Here is a 5,979-nt window from a genome sequence, read left to right as displayed (position 1 = left end):
TGTACTCCCCTTCACATAGTCTAGGGTAGCTAGTTCTTGACACACACACTGTACTCCCCTTCACATAGTCTAGGGTAGCTAGTTCTTGACACACACACTGTACTCCCCTTCACATAGTCTAGGGTAGCTAGTTCTTGACACACACACTGTACTCCCCTTCACATAGTCTAGGGTAGCTAGTTCTTGACACACACACTGTACTCCCCTTCACATAGTCTAGGGTAGCTAGTTCTTGACACACACACTGTACTCCCCTTCACATAGTCTAGGGTAGCTAGTTCTTGACACACACACTGTACTCCCCTTCACATAGTCTAGGGTAGCTAGTTCTTGACACACACACTGTACTCCCCTTCACATAGTCTAGGGCAGCTAGTTCTTGACACACACACTGTACTCCCCTTCACATAGTCTAGGGTAGCTAGTTCTTGACACACACACTGTACTCCCCTTCACATAGTCTAGGGCAGCTGCACAAATGTAAACGTACCTAAATGTGTTAATAAGAAAGAAAGTACACAACCTCTACAGGTTATAGGTACATAACCTCATTTGCCCTTTATTGATCCACACAGTACTGGACGTGTGTGAAGGAAGGTAGGGGAAAGCGGTCAGGTATGTACAGTGAGCGACGTGTAAGTACTTTAACTCCCCCCCCCCCCCCGTGTGTTTGTACGTCAGTGCTACGACTGTTGTTTGTATGTTGGCGCCCGTGTACTAGTCGAGGGTGTTTAACACCTGTGATTAGTTGATCTACTCGAAAGAATGAACAAATCCACAAGGGCATTGATGAGGGGTTCGAACCTAGCCACTGGATGTTCCCTGAAGCGTTCTAGTGAACTGTGGATGATCCTCTTGTTCTTGTGGAACAAATCCTCTTGTGGATTTGTTCATTGGATATGTCACGCTGTTGTGATTTCTGGGTGTACTCGATAGATCTGTTTGTGAAGTATTTAACTGTATTCGAATATTCATTCCGCAAGTATCCTCTGTAAACTTGCAAGGTACAAGGAATATATAGCGCTTGGAATATAGTTTACATGGCACAACATGGCATGTTGTGCCATGTAAACAGACCTCTGGTGGCTGATTTTAGAACCGTTTAAAATGTAACTGCAATAAATGCCATTAAATGTGTATGTATTATTATTTTAGCAATAATGGCTCGATATATTCGTTTTATATGTGAATTGTGTTAGTACTCTATCATGTTCCAACCCGTTCTCGCAAGTTCGTAAAGTCAATATTGACTTATTAACTACGTGCATAGGTGATATACTAAACATAATAGATACCCTTAAAAAGATTCATAGAAAACACCAACCTTACCTAACCTTGTTAGTATCTTAAGATAAGCATTTTATTCCTTCGTAATTACAATTATTACTTAACCTATACCTATTATAGGTTAGGTAATAATTGTAATTACGAAGCAATAAGATGCTTATCTTAAGATACTAACAAGGTTAGGTAAGGTCGGTGTTTTCTATGAATCTTTTTAAGGGTATCTATTATGTTAAGTATGTCACCTATGCACATATTTAATAAGTCAATATTGACTTATTAAATTTGCGAGAACGGGTTGCATGTTCTCTGCTAGTTGTCGCCATCATACCGTTATTGGCTTAAGCGTTGCAATTCTCCATCGGGTTATATTGTCATAACCTTCCTATATCATTACTACAAAATATATTTCACCAAATGCTGAATAATTTATAATATTAATGTTACAAACTTCTCCTTATATCGTAATAGCTTTCATACTGCTTACTTTACACATAACTGGCATCCTTTTCATTTGATTGAAGGTTTCTATATAAATGAAATATAGTTCTATGATGTCTAGATATATTATCTAACCTCTCCACACCCCTCCTAACCCGCATGCTTACTGCTTACCATCATAGCCACCATTCTCATCACTTTTACAACCTTTATCTTCGAGAACACGAGAGTGGGTACATTAACTCACGTTAGGGACTCCAGACATCCTGTAGCATGGTCCTCTGTCACGTTAGGGACTCCAGACATCCTGTAGCATGGTCCTCTGTCACGTTAGGGACTCCAGACATACTGTAGCATGGTCCTCTGTCACGTTAGGGACTCCAGACATACTGTAGCATGGTCCTCTGTCACGTTAGGGACTCCAGACATACTGTAGCATGGTCCTCTGTCACGTTAGGGACTCCAGACATACTGTAGCATGGTCCTCTGTCACGTTAGGGACTCCAGACATCCTATAGCATGGTCCTCTGTCATGTTAAGGAGTTCAGACATCTTATAACATGAGCTCGCTCCAAAACAGCAGTTCCTGCCTTGACTGTGTACAGAGGCCGCCGTGATGATTCTGGTCTCCCACACAAGATGAACCTTACTGCTGGCATTGTTGCCGTCAATTCTTGCCTTGCTCAGTACATAGATGTTCTAATCCTGTTAGCATGAGTGGTTTGATCCTCTGGGCTCTCCTTCCTTCTCTCCTCTATCTTCTAATAAAAAAAAGGTATATTTCTTACTTCTCGTTTCTCTTGATTTACTCTATATGCTCTATATTACTCTATATGCTCTATATTACTCTATATGCATTTATCTTATTCACCTAGTTGTGCTTACGGGGGTTGAGCTCTGCTCTTTCGGCCCGCCTCTCAACTCTCAGTCAATCAGCTGTTATTAATTACAGACTTCTTTTTTCTCCTTCCCCCCCTCCAGGAAGCAGCCCGTAACAGCTGTCTAACCCCCACATACCTATTTACTGCTAAGTATCAGGGTGAAAAAAAATGCCCATTTTGTTTCGCCGACGCCGGGAATCGAACCCCGGTCCACTGGATTATGTGTCCAGCGTGTTGTCCACTCAGCCACCAGCGCCCTTGTGCTCTGTGGTGCTTGCTCCTTGTTTTCCGTTACTCTCATAGGGAGACGCCTTTAACTCGTAATTCTTGCCTTTGTTTATCCCTTTATGAAATCCATGTTGAGTGAGATACCTTCGCCAACACTTCGTTTTGTGTGTGTGTAACGAGATGGTCTCCATACTGGTGCTGCATATTTCAGATATGGTCTGACGTATGTGATGTGCATCTTCATGGGCGTCGCCCTGTTCAGATTCGTAATATTCAGTTCGTACATTGGGGAACCTTGCATTGCCTGTAAAGCAAATGATAATCTTCTAATGTGGGTTTTTGGTGACAGGTTCAGGGTGATTTAAACCCCCAAATCGTTTTTTTTTCTTCTATTCCAGGATCATAAAATGGGATGAAGTCAGATTAATCGCCAAGGATCAGTTTTGATGCAAAATGACACGCAGATCTTCTTTACTTAAATGTGTTTAACAAGATCTCGAAGTTATCTCCAACAACCCTCCCCACCCCACCCTAACTCCCCCCCACCCACCCCCACGCCTTAAAAAAAACTCCCTCCCCCCACCACCCCCCAAGTGTGGGGCCTGGACTTGAGTGGGGGGCGGGGAGTGCACCTCCACTCTTGGTAATGGTGGCCAGGACCACTTAAGAAAGAGGGTAGCGAGGAAGTAATCAAGTAATTGTGTCAGTTAGCGGCCGTGGTGCTCTCTCTTACGCTTCCCCCTTCACCAGCTGCTTCTCCACCTCACCCTCTACAACCCCTCTCTTTATACACACCCCCCCCACCCACCCTTTTTTTTTGTAGGCCTACAACACCTGTTTGTAAGGCTACACCATCTGTGTTTAGGCCTGTACTACCCCTGCTATTGACAAACCACCACGCCATAAGCCTTCTTCACCACCATCTTATACAAGGCCTAAGGTTCCATCAAATGAATTCATAAGTACACAGTTCTGTGTGTGATTGGGAAGGTTGCTTCAGTGCAACTTAAGCGGTGTCAACACTTAAGCGGTGGAATGGTCAACACTCACGCGGGAAGCCGCGTGAGTGTTGACCATTCCTCTCACTCGGGTGCGTAGCGCATCCGCAGGAAATTTACTGATTTGCATACGTTTCGGTTCAAGTTCATGACCTTATAACCGTGTCTCCCAGCAGGTTTTCCCTTGTGTTATTTTCTGGGTCAGGCATTACTGCACGAGGGTCCTGTGTTGATGCCCGGAAAGGTGAACCTTTGATTGACGTTGATGGGTCTACAACCTCGGTTCAGTACCCAAACACCGAGACACAACCACGGTTGTATGCTCTCATAAGACTGCTCCAGCAGGTATTTGCTCTCCTCGTGGAGCTCTCGTGGCAACTTTCGATCCATATGAGGCCAGGGGAGCTCTCATCCTTCATAAATTAATTCATATTTTGTTAGACTATATGTTTTTTTTTGGGGGGAAAGGGCGGTCTAAATACGAAGAAGATGCTATTTGGCCAACACGAGCTCCTCTTAACTTTTATAGTATTTAAAAATATCAGGGCTCTCCAGAGAGATCTAGACCTGACAGCCCGGAATTGGAGATTGGGAAAAGTATCATAGACTGGGCTCTAGTTGGTAGCACTAGAGTCTAGAACACGGGCCGGAATCATATTAGGACGCCATGGTGACGCCACACGCCTTGGGGGATACTTTAGGGAAAACACAACATTTGATCTCTTTGGTTAGGTTAGGATAGGTTTGGATATATATAGGTTGGGTTTATACTTTGACTGGTAGAAATGTTGCCAGGTCTCAGACACGACTCGCTGGGGAAGGTCCAGTTGGTCTGTTGTGGCAACCTGTATATAACAAAAATAGTTTCGTCTTTTGTATTGCTCTTGTATTTTTATATTTTGAAAATAATTTCGCACACACCCTTGACCCCTCAAGCCGGCTCTCTGACCTCTAGTTGCATATTCTTTGAATATGCAACTAGAGGTCAACAGCGTGGCACTGTTGAAGTCACAGTGCCACGCTGCCTAGACCTGTTGCCTTATGGTCACCTTGCACAGTCTTTCCCAACCACTTGGAGATTGACGGTAGAGCGACGGTGTCCCTTCATGCGGGTCGGCGTTCGATCCCCAACTCTCCAAGTGGTTGGACACCATTCTCCCCCCCCCCCAACTCGTTCCATCCCAGATTCTTATCCTGATCCCCTTCCAAGTGCTATATAGTCTTATGGCTTGGCGCTGTCTCCTGATAAGTCCCCTTCCACAATCTCCTGCTCTCCATAACTTTCCATCATCATTTCTCATCCCCGAGTTAATTCCTCATTGTCAGAAGCAGGAAATCTGTCAGGGTTATCGAGAAGACTTTACATCAACCACTTATCTTCCCTGAGGATGCAACCCACAGCTGTCAGCTCCCAGGTACCTACTTACTGCCAGGTGAATCAGGTATAAGGAAACGTGTCCAGTCGTCTCGCCTTGCCCGGGTAGCGAACTCCTGTCCCAATTGGTTGTGAACCAACTGCGCAAGTCACTGGAATTGGCATTTACAATGTTGGATATACATAATTTCATATTTTGATTTTGTCACAGTTTGAAATTAGGAGAGACGTCTTTTCCCATAAATATCTGTATAAGAGAACATATATGTTTTTACATTCAAGGAAGCCAGAAGTTTGGGGCTAGCCTCAACCAACTTATCAGAATGAATAGTCTGGTGTACGTGACGAACATAACCATGTAGGGGGCGGTACTATTATAAGGGGTTAAAACCCAATAATGACTCCCCCCCCGCCCTAGAATTCTTCTCAGAAAAGCGAATTCAGTACTAAAAAAGTATTAAATGTAAATATATGTGTTCGAGGCTGTAGTTCAGACGGGGGGGGGGGGGTGAGAAACGGGATGGGAGAAAGAGAGGGGAGTGTAGGGAGATGGAGGGGAGGATACGAATAGGCGGAAGGAGAGGTTAAGATGAGAAGGAGAGAGGGGTAGAAGGAGAGGGGCAAGAAAGACGGGGAATGGGAAGCGGGTGGAGGAAAAAGGAAGGATGAGAGAAGAAGGGGGGAGGGAGAGAAGTGGGGAATGGTGGTAGGGGGAGAGAGGAGACTATCCCTGGCACTGGCAGGTACCCATTTAATATGTAATTTATGTATA

This window comes from Procambarus clarkii, chromosome 21, assembly GCF_040958095.1.
Source record: "Procambarus clarkii isolate CNS0578487 chromosome 21, FALCON_Pclarkii_2.0, whole genome shotgun sequence".
In the NCBI taxonomy this organism is placed as follows: domain Eukaryota; kingdom Metazoa; phylum Arthropoda; class Malacostraca; order Decapoda; family Cambaridae; genus Procambarus; species Procambarus clarkii.
Note: the sequence above shows the minus strand (reverse complement) of the source record.